Raw genomic sequence first — 12,581 nt, forward strand, 5'->3', positions numbered from 1 at the left:
CAGGCTTCATTGTGGGAGAAAGAGAACAAATAATTGTTCATTCTGTTCACTTCTGTGAATTGTTCCGTCTGTGATAGTATAAGAAGTAATGGTTTAAAAGTATTTTGGCTAATCTTCAGGAAGACCTGCCTGGCTGAAAGAGAAATTCCACAGTGTAAGAAACTGTCTTGGAAACGTGGTGGAATTTTCTCCCTTTTGAAGTTGTAAAAGAAAGGCTGGGCAGGCATTTAGTGGAGCAAAAGAAGACAGACCTTAACCTACTCTCCATGTTAATCAAGCATCTTGACCCTTTATGGAAGCAAGTCCCATTACTTTCCAATGAACTACTACGTGTGCTTAGAATAGCATCATAAAACTTCCTTAAATCTGATACAGAGAACAGGTTAGCAAGTCAAGTTGTGCCATTGTTGTGCTGGAACGAACTTGGGCAAGCCTTGGGCTCACACGTCACATAACCTTACTCCTAGCACCAACTCTTTTTACTTGCTACATGGTTGAGAGGAGAGCTTTCAGCAGTGTGTTTTTAGTTTCAGTTAATCTTGGTGCGCTGTTGCCTGTGAACCAAGAGTCATGGTTTATAACAAACTCTGGTTAGTTTAGCAAGCCAGCTTCACAATTCATGGTTTGAAGTTAGCTTGCTTTGAAACTGTTCAGAGTTTGTTATGAACCAGAATCTCTTGTTCACATGCAATGATGAGCCAAAATTCATTGAAAATGAAAGTACAGTGGAACCTTGGTTCTTGAACCCTTTAGTTGACGAAGAAATCAGCTCCCGAACACTGAAAACCCAAAAGTAAATGTTCCGGTTTTTGAACTTTTTTTGGAAGCCGAATGTCCAATGTGGCTGTCAGCTATTGTTTCTGGGGTGCCTGCACCAATCGGAAGCTGCTCCTTGGTTTTCAAACATTTCGGGAATTGAATGGACTTCCGAAATGAATTAAGTTTGAGAACCAAGGTTCCACTGTAAATGCTGCCAGGGGCCTCCTGCTCTCCACATGAAAGGAGAAGGGGGAGAGTGTATGAGCCCAAGACTCATTCTAGCTGTAAACTATGGTTTGTCATAGTGGTGACATACTTGCAGTCCCTGGTCCAGATACGGCCCCTAAGGCCTCCCAAGACATTTTGCTTTCACTGGCGGTAACAAAAATTAAAGGCATAATGTCAGGGGTTTAGGAGCAGAGGCACGGGCAAGGGAGGAAACAGAGAGCGAAGGGGAGGAGGCAGAAGAAAAGATGAGTGATGACGACGACCCGAGATCTCCTAGTCTTTCCAGTGAATCAGAGGATTCACAGAAAGGAGCACCAGTGGCCAGGGCAAGGGGGGAGTCTAGGGGGGCACCCCAGGAAGATAGAGCCAGAGGGGACTCAGGGGGGAGCAGCTGGAAATCGGGACCAGCGTCACCGCCAGGAAGCAGGGAAGAGGAAAGGAGCCAGGGGGGAAGCGCTGGCAGCTCACCACAGGAGGGAGGGCATGAGTCAGGAGTGGCCACACCTCCATCGGGGAGCGAAGAAACGGTTAAGAGGAAAGTGGAAGGTTGGGCGCGCGCGCCAAGTTCAAATGCAGAGGAAGGCGGCGCAGTAAGCAGCCCCGAAAGGGAACCAGGTCCTAAAGCCCGGCGCAAGGAGGCAGGAGGGTCCGGGTCAGCGTCAGAAGAATCCCGGAAGGAAGAAGCCCCGGGGGGTAGAGGGACCCAGAGGAGAACAGTCAGGCGGAAAAGGTGGAGCAAGGCTAGGATATTAAGTTGGTGCACACGGGGCGGAGACTCAGACGGAGCTTCGCCGATCTAGCTACTAGACGTAGAGTTGCGCGCAGCAGCGTGAGAATGGAAACTGTAATTCAATAAAGACTTTTACTTAATGATCGCTGGCTAGCGTGATCCTCTGTGAGCTAGGATCTTCAAGCAGCTCTGACACATAATGAGAGCAATACAGGGCATGTAACTGTCAGTGGCTGGGCTTTGTAGGGATTACAAAGGGCCCTACAGTTTTCTAGGGTCTCTGCATTGAGCTGCTGCTGCTTTCTGCTGCAACAAATGCTTCTGGAGCGCTTGGAGATTTCTGTAAGTGCTTGGATGATATCACTGCTATGAGCATCACTGAGGACAGTGTTATGCAGAGGTTCTCAATGGTGCATTAGTGAGGAAGGTGCCGTTTTCCTCCTCATGACTCTCAGCCCAGGACCATGATGGGGAGGAAATTTGAACAATGGCCACCAGTGAGAGGGAGAGCTGCAACACAGTGAAGTGGGGGAGGTGTTGTCATCTCATGGAGAGGCTTTTAAGCTTCAAACCCAAAGGCTGATGTTCAGAGAAAGAGGAGAATTTCAGTTCAAAGGTACTAGAACAGGGCCCCTACAGATGGTGCTTTATAAAGGGAATTGTAGACTATCAATTGTACTGAAGTGGTTGCCATTCCACCCTTTTGCTTATGCCTCAGGCAGGGGGAGCAATGACAATTAATTCATTAATGTTTAAAGGTGGTGCTGTGGGGGAGAATAATAATTGCTACAGACCATTAAAGTCAAGCAGTATTAGTTTTTGGTGACTGTAACAAACCATACCAGGGCAATGAATTAATTTCAATTAATGTTTTAAACATTAATTCCAGTTAATCATATGCATTAATAAGATTTTCAAGTTGGCCTCAGTCATGTGCACTTTACACTTCAGCCACACCAACTTGGGCAAGTGGTCCCCAGAAGGTTTGCAGTGGGACGGCGAGGCCCTTGGACTGGAAACGTTAGCCAGGCTGTTTAGAAGATAGGGGCCTGGCTTGTGAGACCTTTGTGTGACGGGATGCTCTGGAAACTTCAGTGGAGAGAAATCTTTCCGCACCAAGAGGATTTTGCTTCTTCACCCTTTTTTGATTTACCCTGGTTGCACAGTCAGTCTGCAAGCCATTAAGAGAGAAGCCTGCGGGCCAGAATGTCTGTTTCAGATAGGTCACTGTTGCACTCACTGGGGTCCTTCCTTCCTCTTCCTTTCTTATCTTTATTAGTCTGTCATTTCAGCCCTCAGGCACATCTTTAACTCCTTCTCTGCTGCATTGATTGAGTGTTCCTCCAGTAAATCCGAGTTATGATTGCAACAGATTTTTCAATTGTTTTCTAAGCTACCTTGCAGGTGAGACACATGGAGATTTCCACAGTATATATGGTGAATCCTCCAGTGTCCTTAAGGATGACATTAATATAAGAGCTGAGGAAACCACCCATTTCCTAAAATGCATACTTTATTTCATTTCTGATTTGGTTCATGTGATGTGGAGTTTGAATTGTCAAGGAGAATCAGTGATTCCAAGTGACAGATCACCTGCCCTGCAGAAATGAGCATTTGTATCCTGACTGTCAATTCTTAGAGGCAAGGACAGAGTTTCACTATTAGATTGCAAAGGAGCAAGGAGTGCTAAAATAATACAGTGCACTGGCTAATGAACTCAGGACAACAGAACAATCTCACTGTGTGCCTTTTTGTTGAAATGAGTTTTTTTTTTAGATAATGTAATGTAATGTAATGCATCCTCCCAATAAAGTAACCAGTTACTGGCTTTTCTTGCATTTGCTCTGGAGGATTGCACATTTTGAAGATTCCTTGTATAGCAGCAATTCTTGTTATTCCACAGTGGCTAGTTGTCTGTCTAGGTACTATGAGCTGGGTGAGTAGTGAAGGCAGGGGCTGTCAACTCTGTACAGTGTGACATCCCATGTTGAAAGAAAATAACTCCCCAGGAATGAGGTATACAGTGGTGCCCCGCAAGACGAAATTAATTCATTCCGCAAGTTTTGTCGTCTAGCGAATTTTTCGTCTTGCGAATCACGAAATCCCATAGGAATGCATTGAAAATCAATTAATGCGTTCCTATGGTCAAAAAAAGTCCAAACAAAGCCAAATTTGGTACAACAACAGTTTATTAACTGCTCTTTAAAGTCACACATACTGTAAAGAGCAGTTCAAAAATTGAAGGGAAAATAAATTAACTTTATAAACAAAACATGTCTTTGTTTTTAGACAAAGGAAACAAAGTCGTGAGACGTTTTCGTCTTGCGAAACAAGCCCATAGGGAAATTCGTCTTGCGAGGCAAATCGAAAATGGAAAAACCTTTCGTCTAGCGAGTTTTTTGTCTTGCGAGGCATTCGTCTTGCGAGGTACCACTGTAATTTGAGGTAGAGTAGCTCCGGAGTCTGTTTTCAATTCCAGTGTTTAGTTCTTGGAAAAAATTAAGTTAGAAAGAGAAGTAAAAAAGAGAATTGTTTCTAACATGTACAGAGTTCCTTTCTGTCACCACTTGCTGACCACAGCCAGCTTCATATGTTTAGGATCAGGGTGACATTTACAAGTATTCTGAGACAGACTTAAACCCCAGTTTGCAATTATTTTGGAAATTAAAGACATTCTGTGAACACCTACTGAATGTTTCAGTTAAATTCTACTGCCTGTCCAAAGCAGTTCCATCCATCCTTCTACTTGGTTGATTTTCTCAGGGGCTTTTGCCTTTTGGGGAAGGCATCATCATCATCATCATCATCATTATGGGCATTTAAATTAAATGAAGTTGTAGAGGGCTCTCTAAAATATAGTTGAATGCATATAGAGAACTTTGGTGCATTTGGAGTCAAAGGTGATCTGGTAGAGAGCTGTGATCAACTTATCAGGGCTTTAATTTTTAATCATATTGCTGCTGGAGATAAAGTCTTCCTAGAAGGCAGGCCTCTTTCCCCTCTGATTCTAGATATGTGGGCACTGGGGTTAATAACTGAACAATGAGTGAAATGTATGTTTTCATACATTTCATACAATGAGTTTCATGTGAAGAGCATAGATTCATGTATGATATTATGTTCTCCACATGTTCTAGTGATGAATCATGGCACTGAGAACATACCTGAGAGTTAAGCCTAAGCCAAACCTGACTCAAGGCAAGTGCCATGTTATAGTTGTTTCATTAAAGGGTAACATGGTACTTGAACATAACAGGCATTTGTAACTAATTTAGATATTCTGATTGTGAGATCTGCTTTCAAATTGGAGGCTAAATCTAAAATGGTGGTTGATGAGACATGTTGAAACATGAAACACTCTGTCTAGAGAAAGTAGTTCATAGCTACCTGTGATGCTCAGAACTGTTTCACTTAGAGGTTAGGGTGTGTTAAATATATGACACCAACCAAGATGTACAAAGGGGGAACTATGGACAAAGAGAGGATGCAGGATGGATTTGCAGAGCCTTGATGTCAACAACTGCAGCTGCAGTTAGGTGACCTTTCAGACACCTTCTTTTGGTGGTTCCAAAGGCCACTATGTGATGTCCCTGATAAACGACAGGGCTATTTTTGTGGTTTCTGCTTTGTAAATTATCACCTTCCTTCATAAGTTAGGCAGCATGCACTATTTCAAACAGTTTCCTGCCTTTTGTGGGGTGGGATGAGGGGAGAAAAACCACCCCCTGAGTTTCATTGAACCAAGGGCAAACTGAGAACACGTAGCTATGTTGCCATCCGGCAAACCGTATTTGGAAAATACTGAAATTCATATCTAACTCCTATTGTGAAAATGAGTGTGCCCTTGGCAGGCTCAGATGACCATAAAATCCACGTCTGCCTCCACAGAAAGCACTATGGACAGACCATAAACAGTGGCACAGTATCTTAAGAGGCATTTTGCTATTCAGCCCTGTCAGCAGAATGCAAAAGGACTTGTGTTCTTCAAAAGGACTTGGTGGGTCACAAAGGACTCCTGTGTCTAATCCCTAGAGAGCTCATACCACTCTGTGGCTCTTGCCCTTTAAGATGCCAGCAGACCTCGCTGCCGCCGTTCTGTTTCTTTTTTGCCGCAGCAGAGAAATAAGGATGCCCTTCTAGATTGTGTGTGTCAGAATACAGATTGAAACCATTTGGAAGCAATTGCCCTCCACTCTGGTGGAGGGAACCGTTATAAGTCAGGAGTGGGGAAACTGTTTTCAGCCCAAGGGCCACATTTGCTTCTGGGAAACCTTTTGAGGGCCACATTCCAGTGGTGGTGGGTGGAGCTAGAGGCAAAAGTAGGTGGAACATTTGATGCAAATGTTACCTTTGTGTAGTAGGCTAGTACCTACACACACTTACACACCCCTCTCTATCCATACAAGCAACAGGAACAACCAGAATTCAGAAACATCCTAGCCCGACAAAAACACAGTGTGTGTGTGAAGCAGGACCAGTGAGAGACTTCCAAGGACCAGGTTTAACCTGCTGGTTGAAGGTTTATAACCCACAGTTTATAAAGTGAGTTTTTTTTTAAAAAAATGGATTTTGTTGATCCCACTAAGTGACAAAGAAATCTAGGTGACACACTTGGCAATTCAAGCAAAGGAAACACCTCTTCTCTTCCCAGTAAACAAAACTTTTCAATTCAGCACAGAGATGGGAAACCCATGGCCCTCCAGATATGACTGGACTCCCAACCCCCATCAACCACAGACAGCATGGCCAGGGATGATGGCAGCTTGTAATCAAACCACATATGGAAGGCCACAGTTTCTCCACAGTGGATCTAACATCTTGACCAGAATGAAATGGAGAAAGGTTGCATTCTAGTAACTTGGCACGTTTCACTGGCTGCCTAAAAGTACCCCCTTTCCCTTTTCTCTGGGCTTACAGAATACATTATGCTACCACAACTGCCCTTCCCTCATTTGTAAGCATTTCCCAGCTGTCCTGTTATATTTAAAGGAGATGGGGGGGGGGGAAAGAGGTTATGACCCCTAAAGAAATCTAAAGAAGGCCAAATGCCCATTAGTACCAATAGAAATGAATGCTCCTTAATAGCCGTTTGGCTAAAGACATTTCAACAGAATCTTCTTCAGTGCCTGATACTTCTATTTAAAAATAAAACAACTTTTTGTCATATAGATATACTATAGTTCTTAACCTTAACTCTTATTTTTTATAAGCTGAGCACCTTCAAGGATAAGCTAAAACATTTAAGTTATTTTGGGTCCATAAATGCCAGTTCCCCCCTTTTCATAGGTACTCGTCTTTCCTTTCTCTGAGACGTTTGAGTCTGGTCTCATCAACGCTTAGCCACAGACCCTTCTTGGAGTGCCAGCAGTCATAAAAAGAGCACCTCTGAACACATGCAGAACTCTTTCCCCCTCACTGCAGCAGAACCTCACAGTTCTGCCAGTGAGGTTTGAGTCCTTCTATGTCAATTTTAAAAAAAGGTGTGTGTATCAGCAGCTACATCTCTCATCTTTCTCCTCAGACCTCCTCCTTCAGTCTGCCCTAAACTCCTTTGCACTTTTTAATCTCATTTTAAACCTTTCCAGCCATTCTGCATTCTCATGACTAACACATATTCCCCTCTGGCTTTGAGTACGAAGCAGTCATGTCCTTTGGGCTCGGCCTCATATTAGCTCCTAGCACTTGCTTGTTTTGGGTCCTCTGCTTTCATGGATTACTCTGGACAAGGCATTTTGTGCTGTGCTGCGCTACAGCCAGCTTGACAGCTCCCGTGTTGCATTAGATGAATCCCGCTCTAATCTTTTGCTGTGAGTGCTGGCATAGCGGAGGTGCCCTCAGCTGTATTTTTCACTTCCTTCTCTCCCTGTGTCATTTCCCACTGTGACTCCTGTCTCGCAGCCCCTCCAGGCTGATGAGTGTCGGGCTCCACATCGAAGAGGTCGAGCTTCCAGCAACCAACAATTAATTCCCCTCCACCCCACCCTTTATCATCTCTGAGAGTTTGGGCCCTCCAGGAGAAGGAACCATGGGAGATTGGCAGTTACTCATCCAGCACCCAGCCACCAGCAGCACAGTTTCTTTTGCAAGGGCTGCTTAGGTGGGAGGAAAGAGGGATTTATCTTATTTACGACGGGTCAAACTCTGTCAACTGTTATTAAAGGCAGAAGCTGTTGCTGGTGAGCCTGATCCTGTTGACCTGGGAAGAAATGGATGAGCAAGACAAGCAAGGCATCCCTTTGTACCCCCAAGAGCTGAAGGAGTAAGCTTGAGAAACAAGCAGACATCAGTATGGAGACTCCAATGTCTGTAAACTGTTAGACCAAAAGGCTGTGAAACGAAAGAGAGTGGTAGACTTTGAAAAGCCCTTAGCCTTGAATGGCATTTTTAAAAAAGAAAATGCCATTAAGCATTTATGTTTCTTTTACTCTGCCCATGTTGATGAACGTTCATATTTATTGGCTGCTGGATGTGGAGTACCTAAAACAGGAAGGGGAATCACAGCTAGCAGGAGTGGCATAGTGCCACATTTTAAAGCAGTTTGTAAGAGCTGTTGGGGGCATCCTTCCCCTAAAAAAGAAAAGAAAAAGCCAAATCCTTGCTCCTGTCCCTTCAGGGAATGAGGAAAGGGGCCATAGCTGTATTCACAGGGTACTGGCATACAAAAGAGGAAGTGTTGGGATATATAGATATATGGAGAGGTGAATGGTATATTGGCATGCAAAAACAAGCAGGTGTAACGTAGCTTGGAAGAACATATATAGTGATTGAATTCTTTTTCTTCTAAGCTGGGGCAGCATGTATGGCCCAAGTCTTTCAAGAAGACTCAACACAGGGAAGAAATAGCAAGCAAGCAACTTTGGCAGATGTAATTCTAAACCTTATGTGACTGAAGCAGTGATCAGCGCATGACTGTGGCTGTATGCACATTCCCATTTACTCTGCATCCAGTGTGCTCCCACTGCTGGTTGGGGAAGCAGTGTTCACACACATCTATCCTGCTTCTGTCCTGTTTTTTCTTGAAAAATACTGCATTTTGATGTGTCTCCCCCCCTAAAACAACTCTGATCCAAATTGAGAAAAAGCACAACCTAGCTGCGTTTTAAGCTGTGAACACCTTATGTCTACTCATGCTCAGTTGAACTTGCCCAGTGGGCAGCGGGGTGGGAGTAACAGCCTGATCACCTCCATTGTCTTTAACAGAAGTGTGATATGCAGCAATCAGCAGCTGAAGATTTTCATCTCATTGTGTTAAATTTTTAATCTCCTCAGCCAGTTGCATGATGTTTGGAGAAGCCTCCTCCGAACCTGCTTCCTTCCTCTTTGGATACTGCCTCTGCGGTTCTTGGTTCTGGAGGGAAGCAGAACAGACAAAATTCCATTGGACTCGCTGTTCTTATTGGCCCACTGCTCTGGGTGGAACAAACAGGCCTTGGCTTTTACTCAGCTTGTTTTCATGTGGCTTCCAAAGAGAAGTGGTTAAAGAGGGACCTCTGAATGTGGTGAGGATGCCAACACACTCCCCTTTTCAGTGCCTCTTGCTTACGTTTTGGGATGGGCTGGGGCCAGAGGTTCATCCTACCCTTTGCATCCTACTATTCGTTTATGCATGTTAGATTAATCCTTGGAGCTATTTTAGGCAAGCCTTGGTCTGGCTAAATTGCAAGCTTGTCTGTGTCTTGTGGGTTTTGGCCAGAGAGGTGTAATGGAAAAATCCTTTAGTGCAGCGCCCACACAGGCTCTTAACCCGTTTTTTAAATAGTTTCTCATTCATTGTCTCTCAAATTTCTGCTGGGAACAAAAACGGATAGCAAGCAGCAGTACGTGGAAGGTTTTTCTTGCTGCCTGTGGGAAAGTTAAAACATGCTCATGTGAAGTCATCCAGGAACATTCTTCTTCATTTCCTAATTCCTCAGATTCTTAATTTTTAAAATAATTGCTGTTCAGTACTGAATTTCCCAAATTTCAATTTTTAAAAAAATTAAAGACTTTTGCATGACAATGGAATGTGATTGGCTATTATAGCAAAATGATCTCCTAATTAAAAGCATGATTTGAGGAGGTTGAAGGCAGGGTGGGGGAGTGTTTGATGTTGAATAGATGAGCATGTGCTTTGAAGGCAGATGCTTACTGTGGAGAATTTCACCACCGAGTCTGTTCAGCTCTCCTTTACTCTCGTTCCCCCCATAGGTGAGCAGTGGAGATCACAATCCTATGCATGTATCTGAAGCAAGCCTCTTATTGGTTCACTGGGGTTGACTCCCTTGTAAATTTACATAAGATTGCAGTCTGAAAGTTCCTATCATTCAATCACAATTTTGGAATAATGGATTTTATGCATTGTTCTTAACTAACATTTACTCAAAATAGGCCCATTAATAGCCATTACTAACATAGGTCTGTTAGGTCTGCTCTGAGTAAATATTAGTATTCAGAAGCCTATTATGCAAGTTAACTAAGCTCATTCGCATGTTTTCACTTACAGAAATTTTGGCAAGGGTTTTGATTGTGGACAAGAAATGTAAGAGTTGTTTGGCATTATTTAGCAATAAAGTAAAGACAGGGGATGCTGAGCATGGGTAGAGAACTCCGATTCCTAAGGATACCTTTCCATGATCCCCTAAAAGGACACCCCACTTTTCACTTTTTAAAAATGTTCTTCTCTTGCAAACTCCTGTTCACTCAGAGCTCTGTTAACCACAGACCCCAAAAGTTGTGCATTAGTTTTTTGCACACAGCAGAGCCTTCTCAGCTGTTTCACGCAGGTGCAAATTTGCTAAATCAGGGGTGTCCTTTAAAATGAGGGACATCCGAGAAGAGACCTCAGCAGATGTGATGTAGAGGCTTTCCTATTTATCTCTGAAATAATATGGCCTGACAGCTTGCTTTTCGAACTGGAGACTGGCATCCTGTGCGCTCAGAATTAGTTCCAAATTCCGTTGCTTGTAGTATCCATGAACGTACATGCTGAAAATATGCAGACCTGGCTAAGGAGATGACAGACGTGTGGAGTATGGGTAAGGGAGCGTTCTCATTAGTCCTTGGAATTGGCTGCTCCGGAAGAGCGAACAGCTGGGAAAGGCCTGGCCAGTGTCAGAGCCATTTCTGCTGTGTAGCTCCCAGCCCAGCATCACGAGTGCGGAGCCATGAGACTCTTTAGGAAAGGCTCCTTAGCACCAGGTGTTTCCTGTTTTTGAGCGGGGCAAAATTGTTGCTGGATGACACACGGCTCCCTGTAGACGCCAAACATGTGACGTAGCAGGATTGAGCAGGGTCTGCCTCAAAAAGCCAGTCAGCAAAATGTGTGCATGTTTTGGGAGAGAGGCTCTTAGCTCATGTCCTCCATTTGCCGTGCACCCATGTTTTGTATCTGCATGCTGGGTGTGTGCTTTCAGGCACTCTGTGTTTTGGGCTATGGTATTTAGGCATGTGCACTTAATCTGTTTGCCCAGGATGCCCCAGAATTAGCGGATTTGATTCCCAAGGAGGACAAAGAGCTATGTGGGTGTTATTTTCTGTATGTCAGTGAAATCATGGAATCTGGGGGGGGGGGGGAATTAGTGCAACTCACCTTCTTAGAACCTCAAAATCCCAAGAAATCTTGAAACCTCAGGGTGTGGGTATGTATCTCCTGTACTGCTTTGACTTTGTGGTTTAATCCAGCGAGCAAAGCAAGTATTGTTCGAGGGTTAATGAGCTCCCATAAAGAACTTTGAGGTGTCCTGTTTTTGTGTAGTTGGAAACTGTTCCTGGAAGAGACACACCCACTTCTGCTGTTCCTGCCTCTATTACAAGTTTGCTTACTGGAATTGGTACTGGTGAGTTGGGCTGGGGGAAAGAGCTGGTCCGCCCCCTGTTGGAGTCTCTGGTGAATGTGTTTGCAGGCTCCTGAGCAAAGTTTCTGATCCTACCATTGTTTGCTTCAAAACATGTTATTCTCCATCCTTTCCCTGTTATTTAAAGCAGGGATGCCTTTCCCCCCCCCAGGCCCAGTTTGAATCACCTGGGGATTGCATCAGGTTATTGTTGCCAAAGTGGTACCCTTCTGGGAGGCAGGGCTGTTTTCTTTCTGGTCCTGTTTATTTTTATTCTCTCCCTGTGCTCTGCAACCTGGCTTTGGGGAGGTCAGGGTTGTCCTCTTGAGAGCAGCAAGGGATGCTGTACAGAGTTTTATGTGTCTGCTTTGCTGGGGAGCTGAACAGCCACTCAGTGAAGGAGACTGCGAAGGTTATGCCATGACTCAGGTGCTAGCTGAGCTCTTGGCTGGGTCAGCAAATAAACCCAGCCTCTGTCAGGTGCAGCTGCAACCTTTCCATCATGCATGCTCCTTTGCCTCCAGAGATGGGGCTGATGCAGCTATTGGTTGCCAGTGATTAGTGGGGACCTTGCAGATAAAAGAGGCATGGGAGATACTAGTGAGTACGGTTAGCAGGGCTGGATGCTGCTCTGAGAAATTCATCATGATTGATTATTGGCTTCATTGAAATCCTGGAGGTGATTTCTTTACACTAGGATAGGGCCAGTTTTCTAGGTCAGGCATGCTGAGAGAGCTGCAGTCAGAGCTATCATTTGGTTTGCAAGGCTTCATGTGCCAGCTTGGTGCTCTGCAGCTTGGGCTTGTTTACTTATTTATTATTTCAGTTTGTGTCCCTCCCCCCTTCGTCAAGTGCTGATGTCAGGGCAGGTCACAGAATAAAGTAAGGATATCCATTAATTTCACAAAACAGTAAAATCGCATAAAACAGGGATAGCATCAAATGAAAGCATCATGCAACAATGCAGAAAGCAACTCCTTTACAGCTGGCAAATTGATTCATTCCCCAACAAAGGCTTGAGTGAACATATACTTTTTTACCTGGTGCTGAAA

The 12,581-nt window shown here is 44.3% G+C and overlaps 1 protein-coding gene across 6 annotated transcripts in view; it reads left to right on the forward strand.

Moving 5' to 3' along the window:
• PLXNA1 (plexin A1) overlaps window positions 1-12,581 on the forward strand; it is a 299,945-nt gene that overhangs the window by 184,857 nt on the left and 102,507 nt on the right. The gene's annotated exons all lie outside the window — the stretch shown is intronic.

This window comes from Podarcis liolepis, assembly GCF_965112155.1.
Source record: "Podarcis liolepis genome assembly, chromosome: 2".
Lineage (NCBI taxonomy): Eukaryota > Metazoa > Chordata > Lepidosauria > Squamata > Lacertidae > Podarcis > Podarcis liolepis.